Genomic DNA, 24,430 nt, shown 5'->3' with positions numbered 1-24,430 from the left:
AAGAAGTAAGTCTGTCACTGTTTGCAGATGACATGATACTATACATAGAGAATCCTAAAGATGCTACCAGAAAACTACTAGAGCTAATCAATGAATTTGGTAAAGTTGCAGGATACAAAATTAATGTACAGAAATCTCTTGCATTCCTATACACTAATGATGAAAACCCTGAAAGAGAAATTAAGGAAACACTCCCACTTACCACTGCAACCAAAAGAATAAAATACCTAGGAATAAACCTACCTAAGGAGGCAAAAGACCTTACGGAGAAAACTATAAGACACTGATGAAAGAAATTAAAGATGATACAAACAGATGGAGAGATACACCATGTTCTTGGATTGCAAGAATCAACATTGTGAAAATGACTATACTACTTAAAGCAATCTACAGGTTCAATGCAATCCCTAACAAACTACCACTGGCATTTTTCACAGAACTAGAACAAAAAAATTTCACAATTTGTATGGAAACACAGAAGACCCCAAATAGCCAAAGCATTCTTGAGAAAGAAAAATGGAGCTGGAGGAATCAGGCTCCCTGACTTCAGACTATACTACAAAGCTACAGTAATCAAGACAGCATGGTACTGGCACAGAAACAGAAATATAGATCAATGGAACAGGATAGAAAGCCCAGAGATAAACTCACACACATATGGTCACCTTATCTTTGATAAAGAAGGCAAGAGTATACAATGGAGAAAAGACAGCCTCTTCAATAAGTGGTGCTGGGAAAACTGGACAGCTACGTGTAAAAGAATTAGATTAGAACACTCCCTAACAGCATACACAAAAATAAGCTCAAAATGGATTAAAGACCTAAATGGAAGGCCAGACACTATAAAACTCTTAGAGGAAAGCACAGGCAGAACATTCTATGACATAAATCACAGGAAGATCCTTTTTGACCCACCTCCTAGAGAAATGGAAATAAAAACAAAAATAAACAAATAGGACCTAATGAAACTGAAAGGCTTTTGCGCAGCAAAGGAAACCATAAACAAGATGAAAAGACAACCCTCAGAACGGGAGAAAATATTTCCAAACGAAGCAACTGACAAAGGATTAATCTCCAAAATATACAAGCAGCTCATGCAGCCCAATATCAAAAAAACAACCCAATCCAAAAATGGGCAGAAGACCTCAACAGACATTTCTCCAAAGAAGATATACAGATTGCCAACAAACACATGAAAGGATGCTCAACATCCCTAATCATTAGAGAAAAGCAAGTCAAAACTACAATGAGGTATCACCTCACAGCAGTCAGATTGGCCATCATCAAAAAATCTACAAACAGGGCTTCCCTGGTGGCGCAGTGGTTGAGAGTCCGCCTGCCGATGCAGGGGACACGGGTTCGTGCCCCAGTCCAGGAGGGTCCCGCATGCCGCGGAGCGTCTGGGCCCGTGAGCCATGGCCGCTGAGGCTGCGCATCCGGAGCCTGTGCTCCACAACGGGAGAGGCCACAACAGTGAGAGGCCCGCATACCGCCAAAAAAAAAAAAAAAAACCCTAAAAATAGAACTACCATATGACCCAGCAATCCCACTACTGGGCATATACCCTGAGAAAACCATTATTCAAAAACAGTCATGTGACAATGTTCACTGCAGCACTATTTACAATAGCCGGGACATGGAAGCAACCTAAGTATCCATCGACAGATGAATAGATAAAGAAGATGTGGCACATATAAACAGTGGAAAATTATTCAGCTTTAAAAAGAAACGAAATTGAGATATTTGTAGTGAGGTGGATGGACCTAGAGTCTGTCCTGCAGAGTGAAGTAAGTCAGAAAGAGCAAAACAAATACCATATGCTAAAACATATATATGGACTCTAAAAAGAAATGGTTCTGATGAACCTAGGAGCAGGACAGGAATAAAGACACAGACATAGAGAATGGATTTGAGGACATGGGGATGGGGAAGGGTTAGCTGGGACGACGTGAGAGAGTAGCACTGACATATACACACTACTAAATGTAAAATAGCTAGTGGGAAGCAGCCACATAGCACAGGGAGATCAGCTCAGTGCTTTGTGACCACCTAGAGGGGTGGGATAGGGAGGGTAGGAGGGAGATGCAAGAGGGAGGGGATATGGGGATATATGAATGCATACAGCTGAATCACTTTGTTATACCGCAGAAACTAACACAACATTGTAAAGCAATTATACTCCAATAAAGATGTTAAAAAATAATAATGATGCTGCTGCTATAAACATGGGTTAAAAAAAGAATTCCTCTCACAAAAAGGAACTATTTTTGTTTAGGAAAAAACTTTTTAAATATACAGAGTAGACAGTATAGTATGGTATAAAAAGCATTGGTTCTGGAATAAAATGAAGTGATCTGGTTCTATTCTTAACTAGTTATGTGACTTATGTGACATAACTAGTTATGTGACTAGTTATGTGACTAGTTATGTAACAGCCTTCTGTTAGTGCCCTCATCTGCAAAATAGGGATGTAAATATCCAACTCACCTTCCTCACAGTAATTTGTGTGTGTGCATGTGTGAGCAAAGGAAAGTAATAAATCTGAAAACCTTTTGAAAGTTGTTAGTAAAGGATCATTATCATCATTATCATCAAAGCTGCATCTGAAGGAAAGGATAAAAAAGGAAAAGCAGGTATTTTTATTCTCAGTAGCCAAAGGAGAAAAGGAAAGCAGGATGCCTTGTAGGATTACCCACTTATGGGTGACCAGAGAGGTAAAGTGGTGGCATTCACGGAGAATCTGGAGCTGGACAAGGATACATTTTAGAGCAATAAGAAGCAGGTGAAAAGCCAGGTAAAATAATATGTTCCAAAAGTCTCTAAGAAGGGGAGGATGTGTGGTGGGAATGGGCATGGAGAAGAAAGGTATGTGTGTGAGGGATGGGAGGCAGGATGACAGAAGAACTTGTGTTAAGATTCTCCTGAAGAGTTTAAGGCCAGGATTAAGACTACTTAACAAAATGCTGTTCAAGAGGAGTACAACTTGTGTTGCAAGTTATATCCACTGTTCCCATGACACTACCATTATCATTACCTTAAGTGATTTACCCAGTAAATCATCAGGATTCCCAGTTTGTCCCTCCTTTAAAGAAAAAATAAAAAGTCCTTTGCTCATTAATGCAGAGATAGGTAGGTGTGGATAACTTGATGGCATTAAAGAAAGGAAAATAAACCAAACTCATATTTAGAAATTACTTAAGCTATTTCTGCATCTTAACATCAGTCAGTCACATGGCTGCTTTGGACCCAACCTGACAGAATTAAGTGTGACCATGTTCTGCAAGAGCGCTCACTTCATGCCAGTGGGAGGTAGAAAAATATACTTGCCAAATGTGATAAAGAAAACTCTGAAGGGCTGAAAACAACTAAACCAATGAGTAAAACCATCCAAAGAACCTTACTGTTCATTTGTAACCTTCTCCCTTAAATGTGACCATTCACTTTAATATAACGTAACTTTATATTCACAAAGAAGACTGTAAAGATAACTATAAAAGAGAAGCTCTAAAATATTATTAAAGCATCCTACTGTTTCAGCTAAACAGGAGTCAGCATTCATCATTCACGCTACTCTGACAAAGTCCAGGACTGCGCAGGAGAGGTCTGAGAGCCCTGCTCCCTGACTCCAGGGCGAGTTCTTCTGACCTCCCTCCTCTCAGATGCCCTCAGTCATCAGGCATCCCAGTGCTGCCCGCTGACTCAAAGAAGAGATGCTCATTTATTAATCATACTCCTCCAGAAACAGGAGGCCACAGCACTACCTAATATTGTTATATTAAGATAACATTCTCACTTTTAACCTTTTCCCTCTCTAGAGTAATAAGCAGAATAGTGAGGGAGCTTCTGTCTGTAAACTCTGAGGAGAATGGATAAATTAAAAACTCATTTATATGAAATTCCATACTGCTGACAAAGAATCCAGACATTTCAATATTAGATGCCAGGTACAAATAAACTTATTTACAAAACAGAAGTAGAGTCACAGATGTAGAAAACAAACTTGTGGTTACCAGGGGATTGGTGGGGCGAGATAAATTGGGAGATTGGTACTGACATATACACACCACTATATATAAAACAGATAACTAATAAGAACCTGCTGTATAGCACAGGGAACTCTATTCAATGGCCTATATGGGAAAAGAATCTAAAAAAAAAAAGAGTGGATATATGTATATGTATAACTGATTCACTTTGCTGTACACCTGATACTAACACAACATTGTAAATGCACTATACTCCAATAAAAAAATTTTTAAAAATTAGATGCCAGATTTTTAACCACCTGTGCTTAAGTTAAAATAACTTTTATAGTGATTTAATAAGTTACGCTGTCAAATAAATGATGGATTTCCCATTCCAATATGCCCTATGCAGGCCTTTAAAAAAAATGAAGTAAATTGATATATGTTGATATGGAAAGTGCTCTGAGAGTAACTAAGTGAAAAACAATGTGCCGAAAACTTTGTATAGTGGAGCCCCTCCATACAAAGAGTACATCTCTGTGTGTATATGCTAGTTTGCCTAAAGGGCAAATTAATAGAAGGATTCACAAAGACTGGAGAAATATGTGAGTTTTTAAATATATATGGAAAAAAACTAGCTTAGATAATTTTTAAAAGAAGTTAGTGGAAATTTTTACTGATCTTGTATAAATATCTGACTATATTTAAAGCAAATATTACCTATTCTAGCATAAAAAGTAAAAATAACCAAGTTTCAAAGAAATAAAACTGAGACAAGTCATAGCTATTTTTAAAACATGCAAATCATATTTATCCAAATACCTTGGGTTACTGAACTCCTTAGGTAGTGAATCTTCAGTGTACTTTAGTGCCAATTGGAAGCTGTGTTTTTCAGGATCATCCAAACCAGGTCAACACTCTGAAAGTCTCCTGGTCTTGGACACAGTCAAAGCTCTAAGATTCAATTAGCCCCAGACTGGCTATGCATAGTAATGATCATCCTCAACTATCTCTATATATATGGCTTTTGTTAACCTGTTTTACCACCATGCAAAACAGACACAATCCAACTCATATGGTCAAAACTTTGTCTTTGAGACCCTCTCCCAATTTCTCCCTTTTTCATTTCTACTTATGATTCTTTTATATTTCTAAAACAAACTCTATCCCTGCCAAAGGTCTTCTTTTATATACTAAGTTATATAAAGCATTGATAAATGAGACTAGATTCTTCTTACATGAACCAAAGTCTTAAAGCCATGGAGCTGTCAGGCTGGAATACTGTGTATAAGATGGCAGCACCTACTGGCAATGTGCTATAGAATTATTCAGCTTTACGGAACACTGTAAATGCCTAAAAAACACAGAAGGAAAAAAACCATGTTCGAGAAGTTGACCTGGAGTTATGAGATCACAAAGGCACAAAGAAATCCCACCTTGAGGGTGGAAGAAGGAAGGTGGAGAGTAAAGGGGGAGAAGGGAGGAGCCCTTCAATACATTCCCAGGAGGCCATGTGCCAGAGGCCACTTATTTCTTTTCTCAGTTTTACTTTAGTCCATCTGGAGATTTTTCTTTTGTGAATAAATGGCTTATTTTATAATGTAAATCAATACACAGACTTTTGGTTAATACATTTAATTGTCACAAAGAAAGAAAAAACTATACTTGAGAGACATGGATGTAGTATTCTCCTCAAGTATTAAGTATAAGTTAAGTATACTTATTAAGTATAATCATTAAGTTTAATCTTGGTGTACTTGAAGTATAATCTTGGTGTACTTGAAGTATAAGTATAATCTTGGTGTACTTGAAGCTTTCTGTTAATAAAACCTTACCAGTCGGAACTTCCCTGGTGGCACAGTGGTTAAGAATCCACCTGCCAATGCAGGGGAAACGGGTTCGAAACCTGGTCTGGGAAGATCCCACATGCCGCGGAGCAATGAAGCCTGTGCGCCACAACTACTGAGCCTACACTCTAGAGCCCATGAGCCACAACTACTGAGCCCACATGCCACAACTACTATAGCCCGCGCACCTAGAGCCCGTGCTCCACAACAAGGGAAGCCACCTCAATGAGGAGCCCACGCACTGCAACGAAGAGTAGCCCCCACTCGCCACAATTAGAGAAAGCGCGCACATAGCAACAAAGACCTAACGCAGCCAAAAATAAATAAATAACATTAAAAAAAAAAAAACTTACCAGTTCACTCTCCAGTTCTAAATATATTTACCAGTACACAAAGGGACAGGAAACCTACTAGCTGTGTGCACCACTAGCTTGCTAACCTGCGTTTCCAGAGTCGGCATGGTTTTAGTCTCATTAGAGCCAACAGCTGCCAAAGTGTTAATCCTTTTAGACCTTGAACCCAAGCTCTGTGATAATTTATGCGGCCAGTGTAACTTAATGGTACTAATAAAATAATTTTTTTAACATATCAAGTTATTCAAAGTAGAGCTCCTCCCTCTCAATAAGAGAAAAATGTCAAAGTAAACCAAAAGAATTGAATGACAGCTAAAAGCTGAAAGGTGGGGGAATTTCCTGGAGGTTCAGTGGTTAGGACTTGGCATTTTCACTGCCAGGGCCGGGTTTGATACCTGGTCAGGGAACTAAGATCCTGCAAGCCGCGCAGTGCGGCTCCCCCTTCCCCCAAAAAAGCTGAAAGGTGGGTCACCAATTCTGAAAGACAAACCCTTTAAGACACCCAGGGCTGACACCATTAAGTTATTTTACCATTGTTAAAATAAACCAGATAATCTAAAAACCAGTCAGGCAAATAAAAACAGCAAAATACCTAAGTTGATATAAGACCAAGATAGACAAAACACTTTATCACATATCAAACTATAAATACCTATGCAACATTTGAGCTGGGCTCAACTTTTTAAATACATTATTTTAATATTTCTAATGTCCTTTTCCTATTTGACAATTAATGCTGAGTTCTTAGATCAATAATCCAATCGCTAAACTGCTTCACACTTACCATAAAGCCTTATAATGATTGAGTATATGAATCTTAATCTATATCACGAGGTAATACATGTGACGAGGTAATATATGTACCAAGCTTCAGGTTAACATACACTGAGTTTACTTCACATAATTAAAGAAAACTCTACTAAGTTCTAAAATTGGTCTAAACATCAGCCAAATAAAAAAGGAGGTTTCTTTCCATCTAGAGGCCTCATCACTTAAAAATTAAACCTAAATTAATTCTCACAAAATCCCTTGAGGTAAACACTATCTTTACAGGTGTGAGAATCAGATCAAAGGGAAAAGAGCAAAAGATATCATGGTTCAGATTCAAGCTTAGGATGACATTTGCTTCTGTGCTCTAATATTAATTAATAAGGCGGCAGAGAAGGTTGCTCGTGTTCCAGCATCTCATACTTGAAACAAAGCGGTAGCCTTCACATCATCTCCATCTGTGACCTTAGGTGATTCACTAATTTCTGACTGGCTCTTTTTCATATGCAAAATGGGTGGAATCATTTGTAAAACTGGGACATATATTTAATGAGCTGCTGCTTTGAGTTTAACATAAAGTCAACATGTTTGATCTTTCTAGAAGACTAAACTCAGCTCTGGTCTTATACCAGGACATTAAGTCTAGAGCTATACATAAGTTCTACTTAGTGTATGGGTTTTAATTCCAGCAAGAGTAGAAAGGTTGAGAAAGGTTGTAGGAGAAGTGTAAAACTCAGGTTTAGCTCAGACTGAAATTTAGTTGCCTGCTAAAGAGAGAAAGGAAAAAAAAAGAAGAAAGAAAAGATTTAAAATAACACACACCAGATGGATACACAGAAAGAAAAAAAAATCAATATAATAAAATCTTAGAATAGCTTCAGGTTCAACAACTGGGCATTAAATTTAGCCCCCAGCTTCTTGGCCTTCATGGAGAAATGAGACAAATGATTTAGTTCCTACTATTTGAAAAGATGGCATACCTAACTTGTAAAAGGAATTTCCTATGTGAGTTCTGGTCCATAAACAAGCTAAAATTTTGTAACATCAAAACTTGATCAAGCTATACTTTTATATTAAAGTCTAAATTCCTGTTTTAAAAGAAGTGCTTTCACTGGAAATAATGATCACAATAATGATCCTCTAGTAGCAGGTGCTGTAACAATTAACCCAATGAGTACTCCTTGGGCCACAACCGTGAACCTCAATCATTCCTCCAGTGGGGTGACAAATGCCATCTTTAAAGAGAGAAGGAAACCATGCTGTAAATGTTACTCTGCCTATCTACTCCACCACCTTGCTTTCAACAGTTACAAGGAAGAAAAAAGAGAGAAAAAAGAGCAGCATGAGAATCTTAGAAAATAATTAGCTCCTGATTAGCACATATTTGCACTGTAATATTCAAGTTTCTCCTCTTAACCTCTTCTAATTTTTCTTCCTGGAGGTCCTAATTCACTCAATTGTTTAAAATTTAGGTAACATGAAGAATCCTCCTCTGCCCAAAAGAGCCTATAATATCTGTCCCCTGTTCACCCGTATCTACGGATCCCATCACCACCCTTCTAATTCACCAACCTCACACCCTTTGCAGTTCCTCAAATACATCGATTCTGAGGATCCCTGCACCAATCACTTCCTGTGCCTGAAACACACCTTCCCTAGACTTCCTCATAAAATGGTTCCCTCTCATCATTCCAAGTCTCAGCTCAGTCTCTTATCATGTTTTCAGAAACAATGTTTCTTATCACCCTAGAGAAAACAGCACTCTATAACCCATCAGTTTTACCTTACGTCATGGAAAATAGCGCACTACAGCGATTACTTGTCATTTTAAGGCAACCAGCAGGATTATCACAATTTTAAATCAATAAGACACTTCCAATCACTTCATTAAATCAAATGACTTTAAAGGTCCTCACCTATAATACAAATCATACAAATTCTGAACGTTAAGAGATTTTCCCTTGTACATCACTTGACTTCACCAGTCCCCACTCCACCCTCTACACTTAAAACGTTCTCTAGAAACAGGCACAACACCCAGATGGACAGCAGCGGCCATACACATATAACCCAGCAGCTGGATTAAGATGGAATTCTAGCTATCATGGTCTTGTTAAAGGTGCCTGTTCCCCACAGAGCAGAGGGATAGAAAAGTATCTCATTCAGATAGCATTCCCTGAAAAAGGTCCTCCTGATCTTCAGTCAAGTGACTAGTAAGGAAATAACTACTGTACATCCATTCGGAACTCTGAATATCTTGTGTAAGCACAATACAGTAGAAATACTAACAAAACAATTTCTAAAGCTGTTTCACCAATGTGTTATTTCAAGGTTGGTTTTCTTGGGGGAGGGGTGGATCAGGGTAACAACATATAAGTCTAGCTTTGCTTTCATTCATCAGTATTCTGTAGCTACCAAAATAAATTCTAAGCCTACAGATTACATTTTTATAAAAGCCAATGGTCCCAAGAGATAATTTTCTTCAAAATTTCTTTCCTATACCTTGTTTTCAAACACAACTAGGACAGAGTTTAAAGTATAATACAGCTTGTCCCTCTACTCTCTGATGGACCTCAAAACAGAAATGCAGGCAGAATGCTTGCAGTATGTGGCAAGTAATTGGAAAACTTAAGAGAACCGGTGGGAAGAGCAGAACAGAGAAGCACGAGTGGCAGGCAAGGTTTATGTGGATTTCTAGCTTTTGAAAATGAACTGGAAACGGTCGAAGTATTTTTAGAGTTGTTGCTTCCACATAAGATCTCAGAGTACAGGAGACACTACGGAGAGGAAGAAAACCTGAAAATAGAGAGACTAGGGCTTAACTAGTACTACAGTATTGGCAACTTCCTAGGTGATCACAATCTGGCATAAATCACTTCTTTGCACCTCTGCTACTTAAAATAAGATGTTAGTCTTATTTTGGACACAACCTAACAAACTGTCCCATGAAAAATATTCCCTCCTCATCGAAGATACCTCCATAACCTCTAATAGGGCAGGTATCCAAAAGAAGGGGAGGGAGGGCAAAAAGTAAATAATTTTCCTTCCTCCTTTCCTCCTTCCTTCCTTTCTTTCTCTTTCCTTCTTTCTTTTTCTTCCTTCCTTCCTTTCTTCATGCATTCATTTTTTGGAACTGAAATCAAATTATTTTTTTAAAACATGAAAAAAAAAAGAAAGAAAAAAGAGAAAATTTACAGAAAACTGTTGAACAGAAGAAAGGTGCCAAGATGCAGAGGAAGAGAAACATGGGGACATAAGGAACAAAGGGCCCGGTGGGAGGGACCAGGAAGAATTGGTGGAGAGCCTGGAGTCACTTTTGCCTTCACATCAAGGATGAAGAGGGACTTCCCTGGTGGTGCAGTGGTTAAGAATCCGCCTGCCAATGCAGGGGACATGGGTTCGAGCCCTGGTCTGGGAATATCCCACATACCACAGAGCAACTAAGCCTGTGTGCCACAACTACTGAGCCCACGTACCATAACTACTGAAGCCCACACGCTTAGAGCCCGTGCTCCGCAACAAGAGAAGCTACCGCAAGGAGAAACTCACGCACTGCAACGAAGAGTAGCCCCTGCTCACTGCAACTAGAGATAGCCTGCATGCAACAACGAAGACCCAATGCAGCCAAAATTAATTAATTAATTTTTTAAAGAAAGGATGAAGAGGGGAGAGCTGGTACCAGGGGCACTGGGATCTAGGGAGCAGAGCTGAACTGCAAGCTGTAAGCAGGGAGTCAGCACTACCCTAGGTCGGGCACCCCCTCTACCACTGCTGCCCCAAATCCCAGGGAATCCCTAGCTACCTGCCAAGATTCTGATGGTCTTTGTGGGAGAGGGAAGAGGTGAGCGGGGTGACCTACCAAGTCATAAGAAGGTGTAAAAAGCAACTTTAATTAGTCATCATGTAAATATTTTAATAAGGTCTATATAAGCAAGTGAAGGGTGAAACGAGGTCTAAAGGGTGTGCAGAGTCAATAAGAGAACATCCACAGAATCTAAAAGGACAAGGGAATACATATATTAAACCATCACGCTGTACATGCTAAACAAATACATTAGTATGAGGACAGGAAAAGGGTACGAGAAGAGAGAAGGGGCCCCTGACTTTGTGCCAAGCTCCTATTTTATCTAGAAGCGAGCTGGGTTTACATATACTTCCAACTGGAGTGAAGATTGGAGTGAAGGTGCACACGTGTGAAAACAAAGTGTCTGCATCTGGAAGAGAAAAACCTCAGAGCAGACAGGCTTCAGTTTTACCTAATGTATACTACCTACTTTTTATTTATTTATCTATCTATCTACTTATTTATTTATGGCTGCATTGGGTCTTTGTTGTTGCACACAGGCTTTTCTCTAGTTGTGGTGAGCAGGGGCTACTCTTCATTACAGTACACAACAGGCTTCTCACTGTGGTGGCTTCTCTTGTTGTGGAGTATGGGCTCTAGGCGCCCGGGCTTCAGTAGTTGTGGCATGCGGGCTCAGTAGTTGTGGCATGCGGGCTCAGTAGTTGTGGCTCACGGGCTCTAGAGTGCAGGCTCAGTAGTTGTGGCACATGGGCTTAGCTGCTCTGCGGCATGTGGGATCTTCCCAGACCAGGGCTCGAACCTGTGTCCCTTGCATTGGCAGGTGGATTCTTAACCACTGCGCCACCATGGAAGCCTTGCTACTTATTTTTATTTTATTTTATTTTTTTTGCAGTACGCGGGCCTCTCACTGTTGTGGCCTCTCCCGTTGCGGAGCACAGGCTCCGGATGCGCAGGCTCAGCGGCCATGGCTCACGGGCCCAGCCGCTCCACAGCATGTGAGATCTTCCCGGACTGGGGCACGAACCCACGTCCCCTGCATCGGCAGGCGGACTCTCAACCACTGCGCCACCAGGGAAGCCCACTACTTACTTTTATCATACATTCACCCATGGTTCAAAATCCAAAGATACAAAAGATATACATATAGTGAAAATATCATTCCCTCTCCTGTTTTCCAAATTCTTTCCTCAGAATTTGCCCAAAGATGCACATACAATAAGCAAAAGCACATTTTCATGTAGGCAAATTCTGATCTAGATGTTTATAATAATATTTTTTAAAAAGCAGTCTTTGTTTTAAATAACTCACTGGCATCACACATATTCATACATTCCAACTTTCTATGAGGCTGACGTCGAGACTGTTTTTTCTTCGGCCCATCAACGCGGCTTGCAGGATCTTAGTTCCCCGACCAGGGATTGACCTCGGGCTCTCGGCAGTGAAAGCATGGAGTCCTAAACACTGAACCACCGGGGAATTCCCGAAGACTTTTTTTTTTTTTAAGTATCAAGAGAAGAGTGAAAGTTCTGGATTATGAAGTCTGGGTTCTTGCCTCAATTCTGTGCAAGTTTGGGAAAGTCCCACCATTTCTTCAGCATTCTCCCTTTTCTCTGTGGCCACCTCTTGAGTCCAGGCCACCATCAGCTCCTGCCTAGACCTGCCCCAGCCCCTCCACATCCTCCAAATAATCCACCCTCTTGCCTCCTCTAGGCCATTCTACTCAGGACTGTAGCTGACATAACTTTTTAAATGCAAATCTCGTTTTAACGTGAATGTTCAACTCTTTTGCAATCTTTTTACCATTTCCGTGAAACCAGGAACAGAGTACACGATCATCCACAGTGAGGCTGGCAGTCTTTAGAGATCACTCCCTGAGGTGGATCCTCACTGAACACATGAAAAGACTAAAGCTCCCACAGCATCCGCAGTGAGGTTGGCAGTCTTTAGAGATCACTCCCTGAGGTGGATTCCCTCACTGAACACATGAAAAGACTGAAGCTCACAGAGACAAGGTAAGTGGGCCACATCTAGAATGCACTGGTTCACAGAATGCCATGATTATGTGGGAACCTAAAGGTCATTTATTCATTGATAAGTATTTGCCGAAGGCCGGGCACCGTGCTAGGTTTCAGGAACTGCGGTGAACAGGTGAGGTCCCCGACTTCTTAGAGCTTATATTTCTAGATATACTTCCAGAAAAGAAGCAAGTAAATACCCAAGATGATGCTCTCTCACTTCACTGGAATCCCTGTCAAAATGTCTCCTCCTCTAACCACTGTCTAGAACAGCATCCCTCACTTCACTCCACCTGCTTCATTTGTCTACACGGCACAGGTCACAGTCAGAACATGATATATTTGTGGTTTGTCTGTTTTCCCACTAGATGGAAGCTTCCTGAGTGTGTCTACCTCACTCACTGCTATCGCCCCAGTGCCTAGAACGGTGTCAGGCACAGAGTAGGCACTCAATAAATATTGCTGGAAAAAACAGATAATGTGACAAAGAAGAAACTGAGGTGGGCAAGTAGCCACTTTGGGAAGGGTGATCAGAAAAGGGCTCTCAGACGAGGTGACATTTAAGCTGCATCCTGAACAATAAGGACAAGAGCCAGGAACAGATTAGTGCATGCAGAAGGAACAGTGAGTGTCAAGGCCCTGGGGCATGAAAGATCCTCGTGTGAAAGGGACAAGGTAGCCCTCCATAATGAGGGAGGGGAAAGCAGTCGATGAGGCTGGAGAAGCAGGCAGGATGCTGAAGGCTATGGTGAGGAGTCAATAATTTATTCTACATGAAATGCCATCATTAAGGACTAAGCAAGGAGTTACATAATGTGGTTAAGTGTTTTTTATAGAGCACTGTACCTGTTGTGAGGAGAATAGTGTATGGAAGACAAAAATGAAAGCAGAGGAACCAATTAGGAAACTCAAGTAGTTTTCCAGTTGAGAAATAACAGTGATTTAGTGGTGAAATGCAGATGGAGAGAGGTGAATGTACTTGAGATATGTACTAAGGTAGAATCGATAAGACATGTTGATTGGCTGGATGGAGACAGGAAGGATTTAAGATGATTCCCAAGTTTCTGACTTGTGCAATTGGGTGTATCAGGATCTACTTACTGAAATGAAAAAGGATTGAAGGGGAAAAGCCAGAACTGTCTTTTGCACCCATGAAGCCTGAGTCATAGGTTACCGATCTCTAGGTGGAATTCAGAGGACAGGTCTGGGCTGCAGATACATAGTTACGAGTTATCAGCATAAAGATGGTATTTAAAGCCACAGGAGTGAGTGAAATCACCGCGGGAAGGAGTACAAATAAAGGAAGCGAGGCCCAAAACTGAGCCTGGAGGCATGCCAGCACTTAGAGGTCACACAGGGCAAGGGGAGGCAGTAAAAGAGAAGGAGGGCTGGTCTATGAGACAGAAAGAAAACAACTAGATTCCATTGCAGAGGACCTGGGTGCTCTTGGCATGAACGGTTTCAGTGAAGTAGTGAGGAATGGAGCCAGTAATGAGTGGTTTAAAGAGTGAATGGAAGAGAAAAAAAAAGTAGAAGAGAGAACAGAAAACTCTTTTGAAAAGAGCTGTGAAGGGGAGAGAAAGGGGGTCACTAAGTATCGACAGAGGTGGATTTAACAAGGGACAATTTAATTCTAGAGACAGAGTGCACCAGAGCGTATCTGTACACTAACAGGGATGCTCTAGCAGACAGGGAGAGCCTGAAGATGGAAGAGGGAGATGGGGGACCACAGAAGCGGCAAGGTCCCTGTGAAGGAGGAAAGGACTGTAATGGCAGGGGGTGGGGGCGGGGGGAGAAACAAGCGCTTGCTACATTATATAACCAACTGGAGGGAAATGAGAGAAGAGTGGCCCAGCTGCCAACAATCTCTAGATGTGGTGGAGGGCAGATGAGGGTGTCCCTCTGGACAGATTTCTATTTTCTCAGAGAAGCATCAAACAAAGTCATCAGCTGAGAGAACAGAAGTCTATGAGGTTTGAGGGAAAGGTACGAAATAGTCTTCTTAGAACCTGAGAAAGCAAACTTAACAGCTGGGCTTCCTGGCAGTGATGAAGCCCATTTCAGGCTGGGGTTATGTCTACATGGAATTTTAGTAACATTTTCTGTACAGGGTAAATATTTCCTTCAGTCGATTTGTTATTCAAATTTATACCAGGAATTAGATTTGTAATATCATCTTTGGAAATCACTGGTCCAATATAAGTAAATGCCGCCCCCCTCACCAAAATAGAATATTATGGACTCTCTACACATTCCCAGGATTTGATTCAATCATCTGATCACCAGCATCTTTAAAAAAGAGACCAGACAACAAACCAAAGAGACAAAAAAAAAATTATATAATCAGGGCAACTGTGACCACAGACTGAATATCTTACATATTTCTGGATAAAATTACATACTGATGCTTGATACACTTTAAAATAATTGGAGGGGGTGGGAGAAAGCAGGTTAGGGTACAGATGAGATCAGACTGGCCATGTGTTGGTAACTGTTGATATTGGGGTGATTGGTACATGGAGATTCCCTATACTAGTCTCTCTACTCTGGTATATGTTTGAAAATCTCTAATTAAAAAAGTAAAAACAAATAATAAAAGAAATCCAGAACACTAAAATACAACCAATATTTATTTTATGCTTCCAATATAAACTAATATTCCAAAGTTTCATAGTTGTTTTTCTTTTTTCATTTCCAAAATTCTAGTTTGCTTAACAACTAACTAATCAGGAAAAGAAGCTATTATCCTTCCAAACAAAATTCGCCTTATTTCAAAAGTCACCATCCTTCTCTCTTGTCTGTTTTGTTGGATCAAGCCTGCCCCACTGCCCAGGTCCCCCTGCAGCCTATACACTACTGTCTGACTTGGGGGTTCAGCTTCAGGCTCACCGGCTCCCACAGTAAGCTCTGCCTCGATCACTATTAAAGGCAACATTTCGGTCTCAAAAATGAAAAGGAAAAGTAAAATAAAAGTGACCATCTTTTCTTTCCTTCCTCAACAGCTGTCTCATCTCCACAGCTCTTGGAACCACCCCAACAAACAAGCTCACCTTCATTAACTTCTCTTTTAGCCAAAAGAAGTCAAGGACCAAGGCTAGAGGATCCTTGACGGTGGGAATGGACTAGACAGCCCTCTGTGCTTCCCAGTCAGTGCCCCTGCTGCCTTGGTTAGGTTAATTTATACCAGAAGTAGCTTTTAAGAACACTTAACCACTGTGGTGAATGTGGGTAGCAAATGAATGCTACGGAAGAGAAGTCAGCACTGAGTAATTCCCCTCCTGAGATATAAGGTAGATCATATTTCTTCGATTCTGCTAGCAATTCTCCTCTATCGCCTCCCTCATCTCTTTTCACCACCACCCCCTTCTAAAACCAAACTTGTGGCAAATAAAATGAACTGGACACCATATGACTGGAAAGAGCCACAATCTTATTGGACACCACTGCTCCAGTTCCACCTTGTCAATGGGAGGGTTACTTGACTGGTTTCACTGACAGAACTGGTTGCCCAGTAGGGTGGATATTATCTCTGAGAGCCACAAAGAACGTTTTCTCTTTGCACTAGCTGTCCTAAAAGTTTCCTAGCTTATGAATACATATCTGTTTCAGTGGTTCCCAAATCTGGTTAATTATAGGAATTTCTAGAAGAGTTCTTTTAAGATTTGGTTGGGGCCCATAAAAATTATTTTTAAAAGTCATCAGGTAGTTGTGTTCACTCAGGTACAGAAACTAATGATGTATTATGACCTGAGGTACAAACATAAGTCATATTCAAAAGAGTAATCTGCCTCTAAAATCTTTAATTATTCTGAACATAATCAAAATACTTTCTCTAAATAAAACCACAATTCTAGATAATATGCAAAGTAAAATCAAACTGTTAATTCAGCAAGAAAAAAAATTAATAAAAAGCTAACAAATTACAAGGAAGGACTAACACACAGTCTTTTAAGACTGGTATTATTGACATTTTGGACTGGATGATTCTTAGTTGATAGAGGCTGTCCTGTAGGATGCTCCTATCATCTGAATATAAATTCAGTGAAAATCTTACTGTAACAACATAATGAGTGATTTTGCTGAAATGAAGGCAAGCTCTCTGATTTCTATCTACTAGAATGATAGAAGCATCCCCCCAAGTTCTGACAATCAAAAATGTCTCTGGACATTGCCAAACGTCCCCTGGGGGCAAAATCACCCCAGTTCGGGACCACTGGATTAAAGGAACTGTGTTAAAAATAGAAGAAAAAAATTGCACAAGTAGACTGAAGATACAGAAAGTTAAATTGTCTTCAAAATATAAAGCAATATCATGAGAAGCACTGTTATTAGCTCTTTATTTTTATTAAAAACAAAACTAAAGAAAATGGACTTAAGTTATACAAGGGAGCATCTAGAGTACTCATAAGGAAAAACTTCTTAACTCCTAAGGTTTATTACTGCCAGGAAACCTTGAGGCCCTTTCCTGGAGATAATTAGAATGAAAAGGCTGTGATATGACTCAGAAGATTTGGGACTAGAGTGTGTAGGTCTGATAGACCTATGGAGGGCCCTTTCTAGCCTGAGAATCTCTCCCACCCTGGAGCCTGAAAGACTGCTTCAGAAGGAAAGCACTTGAGTAGTCACAGTTAATGTCTCCCTCTGGACTCAGGTCGATGTGATGTGACCAGTTTCTGAATGCACACACAGCAAGCCAACAAGGCTAGCAGGTTTATGGCCCTTCCTTGTTGCCTGGCCAAGGTGAGGCTGTGAACTAGTCTTCTCTTTTGTGCCCAGGGTCAGTCCTAGCATTGGCCTAGTGCCCACGCTGAGGCTGCCAGTCCAGAGTGGAGCTCTGACCCGTAATGGTATTCAACCTAGATCAGTGCATCTATAGGGTCTATCTCAGCAAAAGTAAAGGCAAACAGAAGAAATCTGAGAAAAGAGAAAGAAATAAGTCATCACAAATTACTGTAAATCAGCAGTCCTCCAAAACGTGGTCCGTGGGCTTCTGGGGGTCCCCCAAGAACTTACGAAGGTCCACAAAGTATAAAATAGTTTAATAATATATTAAGACATTATTTGCCATTTTTACTGTGTGAAAGTCTGTTTTAAATTTTTACCTCTTGTTCTTTATCTATAACAATGGATTTCAAACTTTACACTTTTAAATTATTTGCTCTGATGGTATAAAAGCAATGGAGAATAAAGTGGCTGGAGCCTTAGCACAAATCAAGACAGTTGGTGATTTAGGCCATGCACTCACAGTGGTAGTTACTAGTTTTATTACATTTTGACCCCTGAGTCCACACCTTTCTAATATTCTGTGTTGTCTCAAAGAAGAGCACTTACATAACTGAGTTGTGAGCTGAACTGACTGCCTTTTTTTTAAACCAGCTACATTCACTTTATTTTTCTCATATAAAACTCTGTGATCGCTACAGCTGGAGCCTGGGTCCTCTGCACAGAAACTCTGGTGTGGGCCTTTACAAGATGGTCAGTGAATTCCTGATATGGAGACTTGGTGAACACCATCTCTTTCCAGAAATCAGGAGTGAGATAACTGTAGTTCTTGGAAATGGCATCAAAAGCGGCCTTGGTGAAGCTGCCCAGGGTGGTGGTGCAGCCCCTGGCGGAGGTGTAGCAGTGGTCAATTCCGGCCATCATCAGTAGCTTCTTGGGCATAGGGGCTGAGACAACGCCAGTGCCCCTGGGGGCAGGGACGAGGCGCACCAGCACAGAGCCACAGTGGCCAGTCATCTTGCAAGGCACAGTATGGGGCTTGCCAATCTTGTTACCCCAGTAGCCTCGCCGCATGGGGATGGTGGAGAGCCTGGCCAGAAAAATGGCCCCACGGATGGCAATGGCTACCTCCTTTGAGCACTTAACACCCAAACACCATTTCTACTTTAACACCATTTCTACTTGAAATGATGAACAAACTATGGTTTTCAGACTTGAGTATGGCAGACATGTTCTTAAAAATTAATGAAGTGAGACAGTTACTGGCAGCATTAATGACAATCATAAACTTAATGAACTGACAGTGATTTCAAAGCAAAAATCAAAATTTTAGAAAACTTGAGATTGACAGCTTCCCAATACTCAGCATTTTTTCTTATGAAACTGAAGGTGAGATTAACAAATATAATTTTTGACAATGTATAATGAAATGTGTCACAATTTGGAAGATGTAACTAACACAGCGATTCAATGTTTTCCAAATGACCAATGCATGATGTTAAAAACAAAAAATCATACACAAGTTAATGACCCATTCAAACTATAATTTTAATGTAACAGTATGAAAAGTTATTGGTTTCCCATCCTACATTGTAACTAATCTTTAATAAACTATCACTTGAGTTTGGGTGTAGTACCATAGAAGACTATCCACAGTTATATGATAAGACTATCTCCTGGTTTTTCTAACTACATAGCTATGTGAGGCCAGATTTTCTTCATATACTTAAACCAAAACAATTTATCATAACAGATTAAATGAGTAAGTAGATATGAGAATCCAGACATTAGAGTCACAAAAAATGTAAAACAGTGCTTTTCTTTTCATTAAATGTTTTTTGTTTACGAAAACAGGTATTTCTCATAAAATACATTACTTATGAGAATGTAATAGATTTATTGTTATTTTAAGTGAATTAAATATTTTTAAAATATTTCAGTTTTAAGTTATAATGTGTTAAGTAAATAATGATAGATGCAATACACATATAAACAAAGGCTCTTTGAGTCTCAATTTAAGAGTACAAAGTTTGGGGCTTCCCTGATGGCGCAGTGGTTGAGAGTCCACCTTCTGATGCAGGGGACACGGGTTCGTGACCTGGTTCGGGAAGATCCCACATGCCGTGGAGCGGCTAGGCCCCTGAGCCATGGCTGCTGAGCCTGCGTGTCCGGAGCCTGTGCTCCACAACAGGAGAGGCCACAACAGTGAGAGGCCTGCGTACCGCCAAAAAAAAAGTACAGGGGAAGAGTACAAAGTTTGAAAACCACTGTTACAGATAAAGAACAAGAGGGAAAAAATGTAAATAGCCTTAAAAAAAAAAAAACTGCAGTGATATATAAATAGGGGAGAGTTTCATCTTTTAAAAGTTATGAAAATTCAGCAACAAAAAGAAACAAAAAGGAAAACTACTGATACACAAAACAACCTGGATGAATCTCTAGAGAATTATGCTGAGTGAAAAAAATCCAACCCCAAAAGGTTACATACTCTGATTCCACTTAGATCGCATTCTTGAAATGACAATTGCAGAAATGGAGAACAGGTTAGTGATTGCCATGGGGGAGGGGCAAGCTGCCGTGGGAGGGGAAGTGGGTGTGGCTATAAAAGGGAACAGGAGGGATCCTTGTTAATGGAAATGTTCTGTATCTTGACTGCCTCAATGCCAATATCCTGGTTGTGACCTTGTACTACAGTTTTGCAATATGTTACCATTGGGGGAACTGGGTAAAAGATAACTGGGATAGCTTGGTATTATTTCTTCATAACTGCATGTGAATCTACAACTATCTCAAAATTAAAAATGTAATACTGAAAAAGCTATGAAACAGAAATCAAGAGAATGTAGCATGACTCTATCAAAAGTCTAGATGTTATAAATCCTGCCTACCAACTCAAACTGATTTATGATATCTTTAGACTACTAATATTTTTTCATATCTTAGGAATAAGAACTATTTCTTAAAGCACCCATTAAGTCATTACAGTCCTCTGACATGCCACACACAGCTAGGTAAAGAAGATATAGAAACGAATAGGAAATGGAACCTGTCCTCCAGGTACGCACAGTGTTGTAGGGATGACCGAATGGATTCTCAGAACACAATCTAGAATGTGTAATAACAGAAGTACAGACCAGTTGGAATAGGGGCATAACTCCATAAGAAGGCAGGTGGGCTTAAGGAAAAGGTGACAACTGAGCACAGTCCTACAGGCTGAAGAGGTTGCAGGCAGAAAACAGAGGAGAAAAGGGCAAAATACACTGCAGGATTTTAAACAAGAGAGGACATCACTAGGTTCTGTGTTTTATAAAGAAATATGACAACACTTAGGAGGCCAAGGGAGAAACAGGGCAGGTGAGATTTTGGGGGGCGGGGGGGGATAGAAAGAAACAATTAAAAGTGATGTTTTAGAGGGAGAACTGATAAGACTTGCTGGCCTCAGACAGGGGTCAGATAGTAAATACTTAGTCTTTGCAGACAACATAGGGTCTCTGTAACAAATACACATATATGCTTATTTTAAACAACCACTTAAAAATGTAAAAACCATTCTTGGCTCACAGGTCTCTGGCCAGATACTGACCCCTGACCTGGGAGGTAAGCAATAAAGGAGAGGAAGAGCCTGCTGAGGTGACACCCATGTTTCTGGCCTAACCTAGTGGATAGGCTGAGATGCCACGCACAAAGACTGTGGACACAAAACAAAAGACAAGGATTTCTGACTGATGGAGTTGAGAGTGTGCGGGAAGAATAAGTCAGTTTTACATGACCCAGGTGGAACTGTTAAATAGAGTGCTGGACATATAAATATGGAGCTCAGAACAGAGGTCTGGGTGGAGATAAAGATTCGGAAATCATCAAGATACTAAACAGTTAAAACTGTGTAAATGGCTGGCAGCCAAGGTGAGAGTGTCAAGTGAGAAGAAAGTTGGCTACGATCATGGGAAACACTAGGGTTTGGGGGAGGAGACAAAATGAGTCTGTGAAGAAAACTCAAAGAAGAGACAGAACAGCAAGTATATTTTAAAATGCTAAAGGACAGCAGAAGACTAAATTGTGGGCCTTCATTTAATGCCCAGTAAAGCATGCTAAATCACAGATGTTTCAGAAAGGCAGCAAGGGCTGCCTAAGGACAGACAATTTCTATGATTCTGGTAAACAAACGTTTGCTATAATTTTCAAGAGGCCAATTGTTATAAGGCCTCTTCCTCAAAACAAAGGTTTGCTCCTGGCCTAGTTATGCTACCATTTCCTACCTGGCACCAACGCATTCTTCATAGAAACCATGCATAGGAGAAGAAGCCAAATGCTAGTGGGGAGTGCTTATTCCTCATTTCTGAAGTCCCCTTCTGTGAACGGAGCCCTACCAGTTGTAACATCTCTGGCATTTCTTTGCCACTTAGATGCTTCTATCCTGGGGGGGGAAGCAACTGATCTGATTGGCAAATCTGGGAAAAATAAATGGTCCAGTTGTGCCCTTCTTCCTCATATGAGTGAGCTGCCTATAGGAATTGGGTTGGGTGGAGGCTCTGTATACCACATATTGCCTTCACTAATCCAGCACTACTTGTGACCAGGGGGTAGGTCTGCCTAATTTTGGAACTTAGTTAGCAAGCCAGTCTGGCTCTAATATTAAGCTGCTTCCTTTACCTTCACCGTTATCAATAATAAAGGTAATATTATGGCCACCATTTGCTAATCCTTTAGTTTTTATTCAATTTATTGAAAACTTTGGTGGGGGAGAAAGGTGCTTTTATTGCTCTCCCCTCCTTTCTAGATCTTAACACCAGGTTTAAGTAAACAACCACCTAACTTTAGATAAATATAATCTAATTAATCTAATTTAGTGTAATCATAGTAAAATAACTCAAGACTTCTAAACAGGTTGTATTAGTTCCCCATCTTCCTTTTAGATGCAAGTTTCTTAAGTATTTTGATGATGAGGGTGTTGCACTTCTCATTTGTTATAATATGAAACAGGCAAGAGACTACCACCATTAAAGATATAATTACAGCTGAAATTAATTCCAAACACTCCACCCACTTTCAAATTGCAAGATTTTGGAAAAAATTTCCAAGAACTCTTAATATCATCAAACATAGTCAAGGAAACCATAGCACAAATCTATTCTTAAGAAAAACACATTTCCAAAATACCCTCCAAGTACTTAAATATAATTCATAAATATTTATCCCTGGTCACTTTAAAAATACTTGAGAAGACAAATTATTTGAATAAATGAATTTAGTGATTTCATGCAAATAACCCCACACTATTATACACTACATTGTGCTATTTTTAGTCTGAGGAAGGAAAAATACACACTGTAGAAAAAGGAAACGTAAACAAAATTGGGCTAACCATTTTTAAAGACTGCTTCCTATCTGGGTTCTGCCTGTTCCATGACAATCATGGGACTCAGTCAGAAAAATTAAATGGCCCTGAAGCAGTACCTCAAGTGAATAGCGCCACAATGGGCTTCACCAATCACTGCAGACCCTGTCCAGGGATCAAGGCCCATCTCTTCTACTGTTTCCAATATCCGCTCTACATTCAGGATAGGTTATAGAGATTGTGTTGGAATAACCATACTGAATGATGATGGGTCAACACCAAGTGGTAGGTGGCTACAGACCAGGGTAGGCCAGGAAAAAATGGACCTGTAGTGGGATGACAGGTGGAACAGCTAGACCAGGGTGCTACTCAATCTGTAAGCTACTTGACAGGTGCTCAGTCTTGTCTCTTTACAGCCTGAAGCACCCAGCACAGAGCTCTACATAATAAAGATAAGTGGCTGTATTTGAAGATTTTACATCTTCTGGATTATGGGCTGACTGCCTGGGACAGACTTAGTGGAAAGCCTAAAAGGACACTTAACCATTTAGTTCTGCCCAAATGAAAGCACGGAATGCCCTACGTTGCTTTATTTATTGGAGCTCACACATAGAATGGTACATGCCTAACCACTTACTGGGTGCCAAGAGTTTTCTTTGTTTCACAGCACACTCTAGCCAAGATGCTGACACCGGGCATATTCTCAAACTCTCAACTGTCTCCTAGAGCTGCTCAGATCTGATTTAATACTGTCAATGAAGACTCACAGCACGAGAGGGGCTGGCTCAAGATGCTCTATAAAAAGCAGCCACTCATGGAAATGTTAATTTGCGGGAGACACCAAATATTTTCCGTTATTTTAAATACTGGCAGCACTACGGAGAACCAGCAACCAACATTTTAAGCAAACTAATTTTATAGCCTTTCCAGCTTACAGAATTGATAAATCACAGCTCTAATTTTCATTATCTGGGAAATGGCAAAGATGGAGAATGGAACAGAGGAGACTCAGAAACAGTGCAGTAAATTGGAAGATCCTTCAAAACAGAGCCTATGTTCATTTTCTGACCCGTCAGAGGGTCTAGCAGCAATGCTTTGACCACAGCATTCAGTAAATGTTTGCTGAATCAAATTGTTGTGAAAGCATTCTCGGCTCACCACCAATCCTGCATGCCTCGAGTTTAGCAACCCTTAACTCTCTCCTAGCAAATGCTTTCAGTTCTGCTTACAGCAAAATATTTTTTCTAGGAAATATATCTTAATTTCATAATATATAAATGAAAAAAACCAGAATCTCCTTTGTAAAGGTATATTTCTTTTAAAAAGCAGCCATATATTACTCAGCAAAGTTTGACGCGACTACGATCTTAGTCTGGGGGTAATATTTGTGTATCAGCATGTGATGGACATCTTAGTGTTGAAGAGAAAAGGAAGACACATGAGGATGTTAAAGTAGAGTAGATCCAAGTTTCTGATTTTTTTTTAAAAGTTTTGCTTTGTTTATATGGACTGAATGAAGACAAATGAGAAATATTTTTTGTTAAAAAGGAAAGGGCAACCTAAGCAAAGCAGGATAACTGTAACTGTGTTATAAGGGACTCTGAAGAGCAAACATCTGTA

The 24,430-nt window shown here is 40.2% G+C and overlaps 1 protein-coding gene and 1 pseudogene across 3 annotated transcripts in view; both read right to left on the bottom strand.

Moving 5' to 3' along the window:
- DIP2B (disco interacting protein 2 homolog B) overlaps positions 1–24,430 on the bottom strand; it is a 235,370-nt gene that overhangs the window by 142,497 nt on the left and 68,443 nt on the right. The window lies entirely within an intron of this gene.
- Positions 17,217–18,844, bottom strand: LOC114886011 (annotated as a pseudogene).

Source organism: Monodon monoceros, unplaced genomic scaffold (genome assembly GCF_005190385.1).
Source record: "Monodon monoceros isolate NGI ecotype Baffin Bay Population unplaced genomic scaffold, NGI_Narwhal_1 Super_Scaffold_6, whole genome shotgun sequence".
In the NCBI taxonomy this organism is placed as follows: domain Eukaryota; kingdom Metazoa; phylum Chordata; class Mammalia; order Artiodactyla; family Monodontidae; genus Monodon; species Monodon monoceros.
Note: the sequence above shows the minus strand (reverse complement) of the source record. Positions and strands in the feature narration are given on the sequence as shown.